The sequence below is a fragment of the Sminthopsis crassicaudata genome, chromosome 3 (genome assembly GCF_048593235.1).
Source record: "Sminthopsis crassicaudata isolate SCR6 chromosome 3, ASM4859323v1, whole genome shotgun sequence".
NCBI lineage: Eukaryota > Metazoa > Chordata > Mammalia > Dasyuromorphia > Dasyuridae > Sminthopsis > Sminthopsis crassicaudata.
This window is the reverse complement of record NC_133619.1, coordinates 222,223,086-222,239,979: the sequence shown is the minus strand read 5'-3', so window position 1 is coordinate 222,239,979 and position 16,894 is coordinate 222,223,086. Positions and strand designations below refer to the sequence as shown.

Sequence of the window (16,894 nt, the reverse complement as noted above, 5' to 3'; positions counted from 1 at the left end):
TTAATATGAGATGTGATATCTGTGAGAGATACCTATATTTATGTATCTTCTGTCACAGACAGGATAGTTACCTGTCCTCTGTCTATCAGATAGGAGATAACATCTGTGATATCTCTTATGTATGGGAGCTATGTATTATATCCTAGATATAGGAGATATCACAAATAAGATAACATATCCTAAATGTGAGATAGCATGTCCGCCCTCTGAGGACCTTTATGACTAATGGGCTGAGGGACGGAGACAGAGTGTGAGGTTTTGTTTTTACTATGGTGCAGCCCCTCAAATATGTACAATTATATATTATATTATCTGTCTGATTATATATTATATTATATACCCTATATGTACCCTATATGTAGAAGATATTATAATACCTGTCTTATTTATGGAATATAACAGGAGATATTACAGGGCCTGTTTTATAATGTGAGGATGAGATCTCACAGATAAGACGATACTTAGACATAGGATGGAGCAAATCTGTGGTATCCGCTATCTATGTATAGTACTTGGCCTATATGTGCTATATGATTGATATACATTATTACAGATAGGACAGCATCTGTGCTATACGTAGGAGATAACGTAAAAACTACTACTTAATAAAATTAAGATAAAAACGTATAAAAATGTATGTTTATCATGTGCTTACATAGAAATATTTACTGTTGAATTATTCTGTTATAATTAATGAAATATTGCAACAAGCTTCACATGAGGATCTAAAAAGCTGAACGAATGCATGCTTACCATAGCTTTGGTTTCATATTCATGTAATTTAATATGAATTAATTTAATATTTAATATTTATTTTAAATAATTAATTTAATAATAAAACAATATTTATTAAATATTAATATTTAATATTAAAACATTTATATGAATATGAAAATTGATGAACATAGACTTTTTTCTCCAAAATAAGGCATTTCATTTGGTTTGTCTTTGCCTTTCTTTGAATCCCTAGTATTTTGCAGTATTTCATAAATGCGTGTTGACTTGCTTCACTTGAAAAGCATAGTTTGACCTGAGAATTTAAATTTACAGGCTCAACAATAATTGCTCTTTTTTCCCCTTTTTTTTTTTTTTGTAAATGATAGCAAACAGTTGATTGCAAAAAAAGAGTGATCCGGAGGATTTCAGCCAAACAGCTCGAAGAAGGCTTAGTGAGAGGAAAAAAAGAAACAAACGAATCAAAAACCAAAATCAAAACAAGGAGCCCTTTTCATGGATACTTCTAATTGATCTGGAAGGATTCGAAGCGTGTCAGTCTCCGCGTATCTCCTAGAGACACTGGAAGGAAGACTCAGTCACGTGACGCTCCTGCTCCCTCCCCATGACGTCACTCCTGCGTTGGCAGCCGTAGCCCTAGAGAAAGGATGCTCTCTCTATCGGTGGGGCTAGGCTAAGCGATGTTGCATTGCAGGTAAGAGGCCTCATTTCCAAAGCCTCAGTGGGTTTTGGCTTTGTTCTTGTTCGTTTCCCCCTGCTATCTTTCTGTGTTGTTGTGCACTGCAGGAAGAGCTGGGTCTTGTCACTGTGTGCAGGGCAAGGCTTTAGAGCAGAGGGAATGCAGGTGTCCCTGGATGTCTGCTGGCAGAGGGGAATCTCCTGGCGGCGCCCCCAGCAGAGGTTTTTGCCAGACCGAGCTGGGGGCTGAGCAGGACCCATTGTTCAGGTGTCTAGAGTAGGGGTGGGGGCGGGGATAGGTTATGCATGCATTCCCTTCCTGGAAACTCCTTTCCTGGCAATGCAAAAGATAGGCAGGCAAGGAGTGCTGGGTTATTATAGCTTTTGATGTCTTGGCTCACTTCCTAAAAAAAAAAAAAAAAAAAAAAAAAATAGAAGAAGGAAAGGCCTTCTCCATTGAGAAATGAAAAGATTGCAATTACAAGGACAAAAATGGGGAACAGACCTGGTCTGTTCTGCTAGCATGTAAAATATTTCCAGGCTGCTTCAGAGGGCTTAAAAATAATGGCAATAGAACAAAATGCTATTGCTGTTTTTTTCCCCTTAAATCAGCTTTTTGCTCCCAAAATTTCATCTAGGCCAAGACTTGCAGAAACATGGAAACTTCCTGTTGGTTAACCCTTTAGAGCCCTTTTTCATTCTGTAGTTTTTTGAAACTTGATTTTTCTTGCAGGATTTTTCAGTTTAGCGGGAGCTACGTTAGAATAAAAATGTAGCTCCTGGATCAGTGTTGATTTGTTGGATTGATAAAATAGCAGTTGTAGAAATGCAGTTTCTCAGAATAAACGCCCCAAATTCTAGGAACTTTGGGTTTCTGATTGTGGGAGGGAGAACAGTGGCAGCATTTCTAAGATTAAACTGGTTTTTATTGGGAGGAAAAACCCAAAACTGAGTAATAAAATACTCTAGCTCTCTCTTCTTTTTTGAAGGACTGAATGGAAGCTAGGGTGAGAGTGGGGGGATTGCCAGAGGAGAAGGGGCTATGACTCAGCTGCCAGTGTAGGGGTGGGGGTGGGGTCAGGTGACTTCACTTAGCATGACAGGGGGTGATTTTAAAAATATATTTTCAGAGCTTTTGGTTAATTTTAATTTTGTGTCGGTTTCTTCATCAAGGCAGCTGAAAAATAACTATTTTCCTGTGAAAAGTCTAATTAGTGAAATTCAGTACAGTGATTCACATTGCTATGTGAAATGTGTCTACTGGGTTTAGCAAAGCAGCCCTTCAGAAATGCCCACAATCTTAAATATTTATAAAGAGATGAGTATATGTCTGTACAACTCAAAATGATTTTTGCTCCCATTGCTTTCATTTCAAATCTACTGAAGTGAAAAGATGCTTTTGCTTTAGAAGGAGTAAATTGAATTAGGATTTGGGACATTTTTATTTATTTCCTAACTTGGAACTATCCTGAAAGATTGAGATTGTTGCCAGGCTGACCACCACCTGAAGAAACAGGTATAAACTATATGTGGAAATTATATTTGCATAAAGATTAAATTCCACTTTGCGGAAGGATTCTTCTTTAAATAGGCAGATCCCAGATTTTCTTGTGCTTTGAACATGTGCTTGGACAAATTTGATTTACACAGACATACGTTTTGAGAAATTAATCTACTCTGTCAAGGGAGGTAAACATTTAAGTCCTTCCTAAGGACTCAGTGAAATAATTAGGGCAAGTATTATCATCTCTTTAGGAACCTGAGATAAAGTGAGTGAGATCACAGAGATAAAAAGTCAGGGCCAGAATATGATTCTAAAATCGAATAACACTTTTAAACAATATAGCATTGCACAGTATTGAAAAAACGTTTTATTCATGCCTTTATTATGGGTCCTATATACTTAAATATCATGCCATATGGTTCAGTAGTTCTTGAAGACATTACTGGGGGAAGGCAGAGTATATTAGTACTCTTAATAGATCATTGCAATAAATTGTACATATTTGAGGGGCAGTAGCTAAGTTGTGAAGAGGCTAGAATGCGGGGGCTTCAAGACCGCAAACCCATAGCTCAAATTCAGTCTCAGACATTCGTTAGCTGTGTGACTCTGGGCAAGTTCTTTAATTCTGTTTTTAGGGTTAAAAACTCATCCATTAAATGAGCTGGAGAAAGAAATAGCAAACCACTCTGTATCTTTGCCAGGAAAACTCCAAAGGGGTCATGAAAAGTTGGACACACAATTGAAAGGACTCAACAACAAAAGCAACAAGAAATGTAGTAGGTACCATGCTGGATCATAGAGATAACAGAGACAAAAGGGAAACAGTTTCTGCCTTCTAGGAATGATTAGGGCATGTTGTGTGTGTTCATGTACATGTAAAAGAGGCAGGCACCCATGTATTTTAGCAGTTCAGTGGATAGAGCTGGGGTCTTGGAGTGGAGAAGATCTGAATTCAAATTCAGCCTGAGATTTTTAGCTGTGTGACCCTGGGCAAGACAGCCTCTGTTTGCCTTAACCCCCTTGAGAAGGAAACAGCAAGCCGCCCTAGTGTTTTTGTCAAGAAAACCTAATGGACAGATAGTATATTCCATGAGTCATGAAGGGTTGAAGATACATGAACTGCAATATAGACAGTAAATGCAAAAATACATACAAATATATTTTGCGTAGAGCCAACTGAGGGAAATTAGAAAAGGGTCTTCATCTAGAAGATGGTACTCATCATGCTGAGGGTATCATTAGGGATTCTAAGAGGGGGACATGAAGGGGAAGGGTATCCCTGTATGGGAACCAACCTGTGCAAAGGTATGAAGATAGGAGAATGTAAAAATAGAGGAATGCTACTCATGAGGAATACAGCAAGAAGGATAATTTTCCTGGGTTGTACAGTGTGCCGGAAGAGAAGTATGTGAGTTGTCTGCATAGAGTTAAATAATGTTCCAACATTCCCAACAAAAAAAAGGTTAAAAGTAGTGTGCAAAATTATCTGGAAGATTATCAGGAATCATCTGGAAGAATCTCTTATTTAGAATTCCCAATTCCCTTAGAGTGCTAAGGGTTAGGAATTGGGCCTCTGATTTAATTGTTAGAAAGAATGAGGAAACTTCCCTCCAGTGATTCCCTGATAAATGAGGCTTTGAGAAAAGGCTAGCAGTGTGATCTTGAGCAATTCTGCTGGGCCTGCTTTACAAATTCTCACAATTAAAACTTTTAAGTATATGCTAACAGATTAGAAGCTGAAAAAGATTACTTTTATTAAATAAAACAAAACAGAATAAAAAATTTTAAAAAAAGTTTCTTTTTGAACTTAAACACCCCAAAAAAGATCATTTTATATATATATATACAGAACATACACACACACAAACTTTATGAAAGCAATTTGTAATTGTATATTGTAATTGTATGCTATTTGCTTCCCCCCATATTTAAATTTTTTATACCATTTGTTTTTTAAAGAAAAGTATAGGGGGCAGTTAGGTGGCAAAGTGGATAGAGCACCAGCCTTGAATTCAGGAGGACCCGAGTTCAAATTTGGTCTCTGACACTTAACACTTCCTATCTGTGTGACCCTGGGCAAGTCACTTAACCCCAGCCTCAGAAGAAAAAAAAAAGTATATTCTAACATTATTGAAAAGAGTATATTTCAGAAGAACAATAAATAATATTAACTTTAAATTCTTCTGGTTAAATCCTTATAAAAGAACACATACACTTTAGAATACATCTTTCATCAAATACTAATTTTTCTAATCAGAAAAAATTAGTGTTTTTCATAATTGTTTTCCTTATAGTCTTTTTTTTCTCCATTGATACATTAATACTATTGGGACATTATCATTTTTCCATGACTACTTTGAAGGGACCAGAGTACTTTTCAATTCTAAGCTGACAAACAGAATAATCATTAATTGAATGATTTAAGTTGCATTGACTATTATTCAATTACTCCAGTGGATCTGCATCCTGAGCTTATCTATGTGGATATTTTCCTCAAAGGATGCTAATCACAAACCATTTTTACTTATGGATCCTTTATGAGTCTTTTTTATTTCATCCTAGGGAACTTCTTTTCAGATTTTCTATTCAATTGTCTATTGTAATTTGAACAGCAGACATTTTTCATCTACTTTTCATCTACCTTTGTGATTGAGTGAAACTTTTTTTTTTTTTTAAACTGATTATGGAACTCTGTTAGGATATTTAAGTGTTCAGGGGCAGTTTGGAGTCTGGAACTGGAGTAACACCTGAGTTCAAATTCAGCTTTCTTTCTTTCTTTTCTTTTTCTTTTCTTTTTTCAGAGGCTGAACTTGAATCTAGGGTTTCCTGATGCCTTGATACCGCTTTATGAAATAAACACATCAGTATTGTTTGTTTTGTAAACATGACTTAAATGTCATTCATTCAGTAAACAGTTATTAAGCATTTGTGAAATGCCAAATAATATGCTAAGCACTGGAGATACAAATAGAGTTAAAAAAAAATTAAAACAAAACAAACAAAAAAAATCAGCATTCTTACCTTCAAGAAACTTACTATCTAACTGGGGAGATCACATGCAAACAAATAAAAACAAAGCAAACCTTTGTCCAACCAGCATTTCTGAAGAGGACCAATGATATCATAATGTTGTGATCATTTGTGGTTGATTAGATCAGAAGGCTCTACTACCTAGAACCGGCACAAATAGTCATATAAAAATTTGGAGTGGAGATGCCTTTAAATTTGCAATTCTGCTTTGTTGATATTGCATAGCACATGTCTCCCGAGTCTCATAGTAGATACCAAAATTCTTTTTTTTTTTTCTTTTTTACATTTTTAAAAATTATAGCTTTTTATATACAAAACATGTGCATAGGTAATTTTTCAACACTGACCCTTGCAAAAACTTCTGTTTCAACTTTTCCCCTCCTTCCCTAGATGGCAGGTAATCCCATACATGCTAAACATGTTAAGTTATGTTAAAGTATGTGTTAAGTACAATATATGTATACATACTTATACAATTATCTTGCTGCACAAGAAAGATTGGATTTAGGAAGAAGATAAAAATAACCTAAGAAGAAAAAACAAAAATGCAAGCAAACAATAACAGAAAGAGTGGAAATGCTATGTTGTGGTCCACACTCATTTCCCAGGGGTCTTTCTCTGGATACCAGAGACTTTGAGAGTGTCCTTTGATTCCTTTTTCTGACAACAGGTGGGAATGTCTGGTTTGTGTGGATTTTCCATAAAACAGGCTTTTAGGCAAATATGTTTGATATTTAAACAGCATGGCAGCCAGCCCAGTGGGATTGTGCTCTCTGCTGTAGAGTTTAAATGCTTGACAGCTTAGCTTAGAAAGGACCTCAATGTTTGGTACCTAATTTTTTTTCACATGATCTGAATCTTCCTAACAGAATTCAGACAGAAGTAGTTTACTTTCCTGGCAGGAAGCTGATATGTGCAGGTTTAAATAGGAATTTATTAAAAGAGGGCAAGCACATTTACATATTCTAGCCCTTAGCACAGCACCTGACACATAAGCACAAACCCAAGAGCTAACTCCATTTTTCTTGGAAATTGACTTCTGTGGCTTGTTTCCCCTTTTACTTTTTAATTTTCCACCATTTGTTTGACATAGTAGGAAAGATCTACAGAACTTTAGTTTTCTTTAGTTTTCCTTTAGTTTTAATTTCTAGAAGAATTGGTTAGATTAGTCTTTAGAAACTAGAGTTTGTGTGTATGGAAGTATGTTTCTTCTGAGAGCAGTTATGTTTTTCTGAAGTCGCTTTTGAAACTAGTAACTTAGCTGATGAGATACAGAATTTACCATTTTTTACCGTGTTTGAATGGGCAGTTGAGCCAAACTATCTGAGAGATTATGAATCCAGGAAGTTCTAAAATATTCTACAGCCCAGACATTATAAGGTATATTTCCAGCCCTGCTAATTTCAGTCTGATTCTTTTTTTCTTTTCAGTCGTATTTTATTTTCCCAAATATATGTAAAAATAGTTTTCAAGATTCATTCTAATAAGACTTTGTGGGTTCAAATTTTTCTCCCTTTTTACCTTATTTCCCCCCTCTGGAGACAAGTATTATCTCATTTGGATAATCTCATTTATCCCTAGCTAATTATTGGCTTGAGTGTGGAAATGAGTGGTGGTTCAGAAGAAGCAATACAAGGATACTCTCAAAGTCTCTCTGAAGAACTTTAGAATTGATTGCATGATGTGGTATGACATTGGCTCAGTATCACCCAGCATGGCGTGCCCTCATTAGAAAAGCTGCTGGGAAAACAACTGTTTGGAATGTATACATATATTATATTTAATTTATACTTTAACATATTTAACATGTATTGGTCAACCTGCCATCTGGGGGAGGAGGGGAAAAATTCGAACAAAAGGTTTTGCAATTGTCAATGTTGTAAATTACCCATGCATATATCTTGTAAATAAAAAGCTATAATTAAAAAAAGAAAGACAGAAAAAAAAAGAAAAGGTGCTGTGCTCTATGACTAAAGCAGAATTGAATTAGCTCAAAGAAACTCAAGATGCATAAAGTTAAGAACTGATTGCATGATGCGGTATGACACTGGCTCAGTATCACCCAGCATGGCGTGCCCTCATTAGAAAAGATGCTGGGAAAACAACTGTTTGGACATGTATACATATATTGTATTTAATTTATACTTTAACGTATTTAACATGTATTGGTCAACTTGCCATCTGGGGGAAGGGGTGGGGGGAAGGAGGGGAAAAATTAGAACAAAAGGTTTTGCAATTGTCAATGCTGTAAAATTACCCATGCATATATCTTGTAAATAAAAAGCTATAATTAAAAAAAGAAAGAAAGAAAAAAAAAAAAGGTGCTGTGCTCTATGACTAAAGCAGAATTGAATTAGCTCAAAGAAACTCAAGATGCATAAAGTTAAGGAATCCACCCCAAATGTTCCTCAGGACTATTTGTGCTTGACCTGTGATAGAACATTCTGAACTTGTTGTATATACTGTAACTTAATTCTAAAATAATGATATCATTTTGATCTCTTTGAGAATTAATGTCAACAACCAACAGACAGCTGATAATCACAGCATGTGTGTACACATACTATATTGTACATATACATGCACATTCACCCATATGCACATATATGCCGTAGCTTTAATAATAGGTGTTATATAATATATTGGTACAAAGAGTTAATTATCATAGCCTGGTGGATGACCATACAGATAGGCACAGAAACAGTAATACATACACACATTTGTGCACACATGCAGCGTACACATATATATGTAGGTACATCTATACGTATGTATAAGTACATAATTTGCATTTGCATATAGATGCATATATGCTGTCATTTTAACATAGTAACTATTACATATATGTGTTTGCACACATGCTATCACTTCAAAGTTTGCAAATCTCCAAAGGAACTTGCAAGCACATATATAAAAAAAAAAGAAACAAAAATCCAGCCAGCAAAGAAGAAAGAACTCAACTATAGAAACTTACTATGGGAATAGGGAAGACTAGAATTCATTTTCAGAGAAGGACAATAAAGTTAAAAAAAACAACTTTCTATCTCAAAGAGTAATGGCTAGAGAGAATTTATAGAACTCGAAAAAAGAATTTAAAAATCAAATAAGAGACATTGAGGAAAAACAACAAAGCACACACACACAATCCAAGAAAAACAAATTTATGAAAAAAAATTAGAACCAATTAGAAAAGGTGATACAGTCTCAAAGATGAAAATAACTCTTTAAAAATTAGTATTGGGCAGAGGGAAGCCAGTGAACGTATAAGAGACCAAGAAATAACAAAATAGAATGTAAAGAATGAAAAAAATAGAACAGGATGTGAAACTTCTTATTAAAAAACAACAGATCTAGAGAACAGATCAAGAAGAGACTATATAAGAATAATTAGACTTCCTGAAAGTTGTGAACAAAAAAACAACCTTGACACAATAATGTAAAAAATAATCCAAGAAAATTGTCTTGGAGTGATAATACATGATGCTTATACTGAATCAAAAATTTAGAGCTAGAAGGGAACTTAGAGGTCATCCCCTCCTTCATTATCTGGGTGAGGAAACTGGGGTCCAGTAAGCATAAATGCTTTGTCAAGGATCATACAGGCAGGACATATACGAGGTGGGATTTGAATCCTGTTCTTCTGACTTCAGAGTGCTGCAGTAGATAGAGCAGTGGGTCTGGAGTCAGGAATATTCATCTTCATGAGTTCAAATTCTGAGCTGGGTGATCTTTTTTTTTTTTATTATTATAACATTTTTTGACAGTACAGATGCATAGGTAATTTTTTTACAACATTATCCCTTGTACTCCCTTCTGTTCCGAATTTTTCCCCTCCTTCCCTTCACCCCCTCCCCTAGATGTCAGGCATTCCCATACATATTAAATACGTTATAATATATCCTAGGTACAATATATATGTGCAGAACCGAATTTTGTTGTTGTTGTTGTTGTTGCAAAGGAAGAATTGGATTCAGAAGGTAAAAATAATCTGGGGAGAAAAACAAAAAATGCTAACAGTTTACACACATTTCCCAGTGTTCCTTCTCTGAGTATAGTTGATTCGGTCCATCATTGCTCAATTGGAATTGGATTAGCTCTTCTCTATGTTGAAGATATCCACTTCCATCAGAATACATCCTCATACAGTATCATTGTTGAAGTGTATAATGATCCCCTAGTTCTGCTCATTTTACTCAGCATCAGTTGATGTAAGTCTTTCCAAGCCTCTCTACATTCATCCTGCTGGTCATTTCTTATAGAACAATAATATTCCATAACATTCATATACCATAATTTACCCAACCATTCTCCAATTGATGGGCATCCATTCACTTTCCAGTTTCTAGCCACTACAAAAAGAGCTGCCACAAACATGTTGGCACATACAGGTCCCTTTCCCCTCTTTAGTATTTCCTTGAGATATAAGCCCAGTAACAGCACTGCTGGGTCGAAGGGTATGCACAGTTTGATAACTTTTTGGGCATAATTCCAGATTTGAACTGGGTGATCTTGGTTGGGCAAGTCACATAACTCCATTAGCCGCAGTTTCCTTATCCCTAAAATTATCTAGATAAGGAAATGATAAATCACATCAGTATCTTTGTTAAGAAAACCCCAAAACAACTGTTTGGACATGTATACGTATATTGTATTTAATTTATACTTTAACATATTTAACATGTATTGGCCAACCTGCCATCTGGGAGGGGGGGAAGGAGGGGAAAAATTAGAACAAAAGGTTTGGTAATTGTCCATGTTGTAACATTACCCATGCATATATCTGGTAAATAAAAACTATTAAAATATAAAAATAAAAAAAAATTGTGAGAACTGAAAAAAAAAAACAACAAAACAAAAGAAAAGAAAACCCCAAATGGGAGTCACCAAGAATTAGACACAACTGAAACTGATTCCAAATACATTTTTTTTTCACTGTGCCACTTGACCTATCACTGAATGTCAGGATCCAGATTTGAACATAGATTTTCTAGGTCCCAGAGAACCTCTGTAACACAGGAAAAAGACGAAAGAGAAGAGGAGAAGCTGTTTTCTTCTTTTTCATTGATAAGTGGGGTTTATAAATTGGGGACTTGTATCATTTATTTATTTATTTTTGCTGGGGCAATTAAGTGACTTGCCCAGGGTCACACAGCTAGGAAGTGTTAAGTGTCTAAGGGCAGATTTGAATTTGGGTCCTCCTGACTCCAGGGCTGGTGCTCTATCCCCTGCACCACCTAGCTGCCTTGTGTGTATCATTTAAAATTTCACAATAGAAATCTCTGAAGTGCCTCAGAATCACACTCACAGAATGTCAAGTTTGGGGCACTCATCGGCTGTCTAATCCAAAACATAACTAATTAGGAAACATTTATTCAGTACTTGTTCTGTGCCAGGTATTGCATTAAGCCTATAAAGACTGTAATGAAACAGAAAGGTGCTTAGATCCAATCAGGAAAGACAGTGTGTACCCATTTAAGTATAGAAAATACATGTGAAACAAATATAAGGTCATTTCATGGGGACCCATTATCAGCTGGGAGAGGGGATAAGGAAAGACCCCAGGTAGAAAGTATTGTTTGAATTGAGCTTTGAAAGAAAGTAGGAATTCTCAGAAACAAAGGTCAAGAAGACATGAGTGATCAAGATGGGAGATAAGGTACAAAAGTATGAAGAACAATAAGAATTCCAATTTGACTAGATCAAAGAGTACATGAAGGATAGTAATGTATAGTAGTCTGGTCGTAAAGGCCTGTAACCTCAAAACAGGTGAGCTTGTATTTGATCCTTGGAGTCCGAGGGAACCTCAGAAGGTTTTGAAAGTGGAATGACCTGGTCAGACCTGTTTGTTGGACTTTGACTTTGGAACTAACCCAGGAATTTTGAGAACAGTCTTGAATTATGCCCGAAGAAGTCCTTTGACCCAGCAATACCCCTACTAGGTCTATTTGCAGAGATAATTAGGGAAGAAGGAAGAGAACTTCTGTTCTAAAATATGTATAGCAGCTCTTTTGTGCTGGGGTGCCTGTCAGTTGGGGAATGCCTGAATAAGTTGTGTATATAATGGAGTACTACTGTGCTAGATGAGCTTGATCATCTTAGAAAAACATGGATAATACTAAATAATGAAAAAAAGTGAACAGAAGCGAGAGAATGTTAAATACTGTATTAACAATATTGTTTCAAGACTGATTTTGAGCAAGTAATTTTGACTGCTATAAATATTCAAATTAGCTATAAAGGATCCATGAAGGTAGATGCTCTCTGCATCCAGAGAATGAACAGATAAAGAGAAATATGTATAGAGTGATATATATATATATATACACATATCACTATATATATATATTTCTTTCTAATGTTAGCCATCTCTAGAGTGGGGAGAGGGAAAAAATTTACATAATAACTGTTATAGATTTAAAAAGAATAGCAAATTCTGTGTAATAGCTTTATCGTTTCATGTACAACCATATATATATATATATATATATATATATATATATATATATATATATTTTTTTTTTTGTTTTGTTTTGTTTTGTTTTTTTTTAATTTGACAACTGTGTGAAAGATGGATTGGAGAAAGGGAGGGGGAATTAGAAGGGAGGGGCTTAATCAAAGGGTCTGTTGGAAAAGTCCAAGAGAGCAGCAATGGAAGCCTTAATTAGTGTGGTGGCTGTATGAAAGAAGGGGACAGATGTGAGAGATGGGAGGTAGAATAGATAAAACTTGGCCATGATGGGAAAGAATGAAGATGGGAAGATGATTTCAAGGTTGTGAACCTAGATAATTGGAAAAAGTTAATGACTAATGTGGACTTGACTCCCTTCCCCCTTGGCAAGAAGCTTATCTGGCTTTATCAATTCCCATATTATCTCCTTGAGGATGGTATTCTTTATCAATCTTCATTGTCTATCCTCAAGCTTTTGAGCATCTCATTTAACCATCCTCTCTGATCTATCATATTCTTCCCTGGTCTTGAGAAACCCCCAAAGCTGTATTTTCCCTACAAAAAGATCTGCTCCTGATGACCTTTGCTAAGTTCTTTTCAGTACTAAGCCCATTATGAGGTTCTGTCTCTTGTCTTTTTGTCTGTCTGTCTGTCTGTCTGTCTGTCTGTCTCTCTCTCTCTCTCTCTCTCTCTCTCTCTCTGTCTCTGTCTCTGTTCCCTTCATAGTGCTTTTCCTTTAATGGCATCTTACTACATCTAACAGAGGATTTAACCTGCCAGTCAATGGTGTAGTCTCACCTCGTGGCATATTCCTCCAGTGGATTCTTCCAAACTCCTTTTCTTGGTTCACTTTTTGGTAACCCTAATCCTCTTCCAGTTCTATTTCATATTTGCCACTCCTGGTACTTTATTTTACCTCTTATTTTGTCTGTAACCTCTTCTACTTAAATAAACCTATCTTTTGCCAAAGGGAATGTAAAATATTTATTGCAAACTAGGAATTGCTACCCTGACCTCATCAGTGACCTTGACAGAAATAAGGAAATTCAGAATAGGGATAAGGTTAGGGTGAAGGAGACCGATTATGAACTCAGTTTTACATATGTGGAGTTTGAGACGTCCATGGAACTCAACAAATAGTTTTAATATAAGAGTAATTTGGTGGCACAGTGGATAGAGTGCTGAGCCTGGAAGTCATAAAGACTCCTCTTCCTGAGTTCAGATACAGCATCAGACACCTTCTAGGGTCCAGGTGTGTCATTTAATCGTTCTTCAGTTTCCTAATGTAGGAAGAAAATAACAAACCATTCCAATATCTTTGCCAGGAAAATCCCAAATGGGCTCAACCAAGACTGAAAAATGATTAAAAAAGGAGTTTATAATGCAGGTTTGGATTTCAGGAGAGAGAATAGAATTGAATATATAGAACTAAAGTCTTTTGACTAGAGATAGTCATTGAATCCATGAGATTTATTGGAATCTATGAGAGCCAATGAGATTAACAGACGAAAGAGCCAGGAATAACACCTGGGACAGCACCTCTAGTTAGTGAGCTTGATAATGATGATCCAACAAAGGCAACAGAGGAGGATTGGCTAGAGAGGCGGGAGAATCCAGAGTGTTTGTGTCACAATAACTTAAAGGGAAGAGAAGATTGTATTGAGAAGTAAGTGGGTGTCAAATACTGTAAGAATGAAGATGGAGAAAAGGCCATCAGATAAGACAATTAAGAGATCACTGGTAACTTTTGGAAAGAGTAGTTTTCCTTGACATGAGGTTTAAAACCAATTTACAAGAGCTTAGAAATGAGCAAAATGAGAGAAAGTAGAGATGATGAGTATAGATGTGTTTATTTATATAGACAGATTGAGTATGAGTTTACTGTGGAAAGGAAAGATTGAGTTTGAAGGGATAAGTGAAGGGATGGAGGAGACATTCAAGGGAAGCAGGTTGTTTTTGATAACATTGTTTTAGGTTTTAAATCTCCTCCCCTCAAATTTGAGGCTCTTCTTTCACATTATCACCTCCCTTCTTTTCCCAATCCTGTGACTTGCCAGCTTTTAGTTTTTTATTTACAAACTATTAACATTCATTCTTATTTTGAGAACAGTGCCATCCCTACAGGTAGTAATGGAATTTAGAATTCCATTAGAATGTCATTTAATATGCTATTCTATTATTTTAACATAATTAGGATGACATGATTCTAATATTTTATTATAATTACACTAATATTCTATATAATGTTTGCATTGACCATTCACAAATTGCCATAGATTTTAATAGATATTTAAGTGTCATTTAAAATACCAAATCCTACCTTTTTCTTGATTTTTAAAAACTTGGAAGGGTTTAGTATCAGTTATACACGTGGAAACCTTAAGTTTGGTGAAGAAAAGGGTTACCTTTTCATCAGAAACTGGGAGGTGTTAGATGATTGATGGGCAGCTAAATCAGTCCCTAAACAGCTTCCTCTTTTTATCATGCTCAGAATTATTTGTGTTTGAGGGCATTATAAGCTGGCTTCCCCTAAAGAGTCTTTTCCTTCCTGTTCTTTTTCAAATTTTTTTTAAAAATTCACTATTTCTAAAGTCTCTTGTACATATCAGACTGAGCCTGGAATTCCCCTTTTTTATTTATCATGAAATGTAAGATATTATGATCGTTTTCTTTTAAGGTTTCCATGATTTTACTTTGGTAAAGAGATTCTCTTTCTTGATCAGAATCAGATTTCAAATAGTAATCAATTGTCTTTGTTTTTTTCAATGTTCCTGAAATTTGAAATAAATAGTCTTTTAAGGACAAAAATTAACCTCTAGTAAATATCTCCTTAAATTAATTCTTTTGCACTATCTACACCTTTCTCTTTTTTAAAAAAAAATTTATAATTATACATTTTGGGGACAGCTAGGTGGCGCAGTGGATAGAGCACCAGCCTTGAATTCAGAAGGACTCGAGTTCAAATCTGGTCTCAGACACTTAACATTCCTAGCTGTGTGACCCTGGGCAAGTCACTTAACCCCAGCCTCAAAAAATAATAATAATAATTATACATTTTTTGACAGTATATATGCATGAGTAATTTTTTAAATAACATTATCCCTTGTAATCATTTTTCCAAATTATCCCCTCCCTCCCTTTATTCCCTCCCCTAGATAACAGGCAATCCCATACATTTTACATGTCTACACCTCTCTTTTGCCTATAAAATATTTTTGTTCATATTTACTTGTGTATGGACCATATCTTACCTGTTAGATTTAACTTCCTGGCGGGCAGGAGCAGTGTCATTTTTCATTTTTATATCCTTAACATTAGGGTAGTTAGGTAGATAAGTAGGGAGAGTGCTGGACCTGCAGTCAGGAAGTCTCATCTTTCCTAATTCAAATCTGGTCGGAGACACTTACTAGCTGTATGACTCTGGGTAAATCAGTTAACTCTACCTCAGTTTCCTCATCTGTAAAATAAGCTGGAGTAGGAAATGACAAACTACTCCTATATCTTTGCCAAGAAAATCCCCAAAAGTCATTCTGATCACCTTTAGAGGTGAAATAGAAGGAAAACAAATAGACTTCAAATGTTTCTCATTTGCCATCATTTTTATATTAGTCTCTTATGATCATCAATGATAATACTTTTGGATGCTATACCTCAATAGGAAAGATACTTAGGGAGGTGAAATTACTGCATGGTATAATATAATAAATATAATAAATGAATAATATGATAAGTAAAACTAGGTTCTTCGGAATCAGGAAGATCTATTTACTTCTTGTTTCTAACACAAACTGGCTGTCTTACTTTGGGCAAACTCTTTAACTTCTCAGTGGTCCAAACAGTGTCTAACTTGCAAAACAGTTTTCAATCTGGATTGATAAAGGAATTTCCTTTCAGGAAATCCTTTCACCAATAAAATCATAAGTCTTGTCCAAAAAAGGAAAAAAAAAATTTAAAAAAAGGAGTAAGTTGGGAGGAATGGCTGGTTCCACCAAATATATACAGAAGAAATCTTTCCTGGAAGTATCAAAATAGACATTTATTTTTTAAAAACTGAAAATTTTATTTTCAAAATTATGCTTTTCCCTACCATCCTGTCCCTCTTCCTCCAAATTGAAAAAGGAAGAAAAACAAAACCTCTGTTAGAAATATGTGTAGTCAAAACAAGCTTAGTGATTTATTTTAACAATATCTAATATCTAATTTAGCAATATCTAATAGAATAAAATTTCAAAAGAAAGGGAAGACTCATATGTAGCATTATCACATATGCAAAAAGCAATAGATTGTCTCTACTTTCTCATCTCCACAAAATCTTTATAAGTATATAAACCATCCCAAAAGTCAATCTAATTTTAAGTTAGTAAAGCTTATTATGCAAATTTTAAAAATACATTTGATGAAAAACATGAAGGAAAGCTTTTCTCGTGTTATTTTCTAAGGAAGACCATGTCCTCAGAGTAACACATTGATCAAAAGATATAGAGAATATGAGATTTTAT

General features: G+C 35.2%; 1 protein-coding gene across 1 annotated transcript in view; it reads left to right on the top strand.

Annotated features, from left to right (window-relative positions):
* Positions 1–16,894, top strand: part of CLCN4 (chloride voltage-gated channel 4) — a 100,529-nt gene that overhangs the window by 1,228 nt on the left and 82,407 nt on the right. Inside the window, exon 2 of the mRNA XM_074300021.1 lies at positions 1,104–1,429. The gene's annotated coding sequence lies outside the window, so the exon portion shown is untranslated. The remainder of the gene's footprint in view (positions 1–1,103; positions 1,430–16,894) is intronic.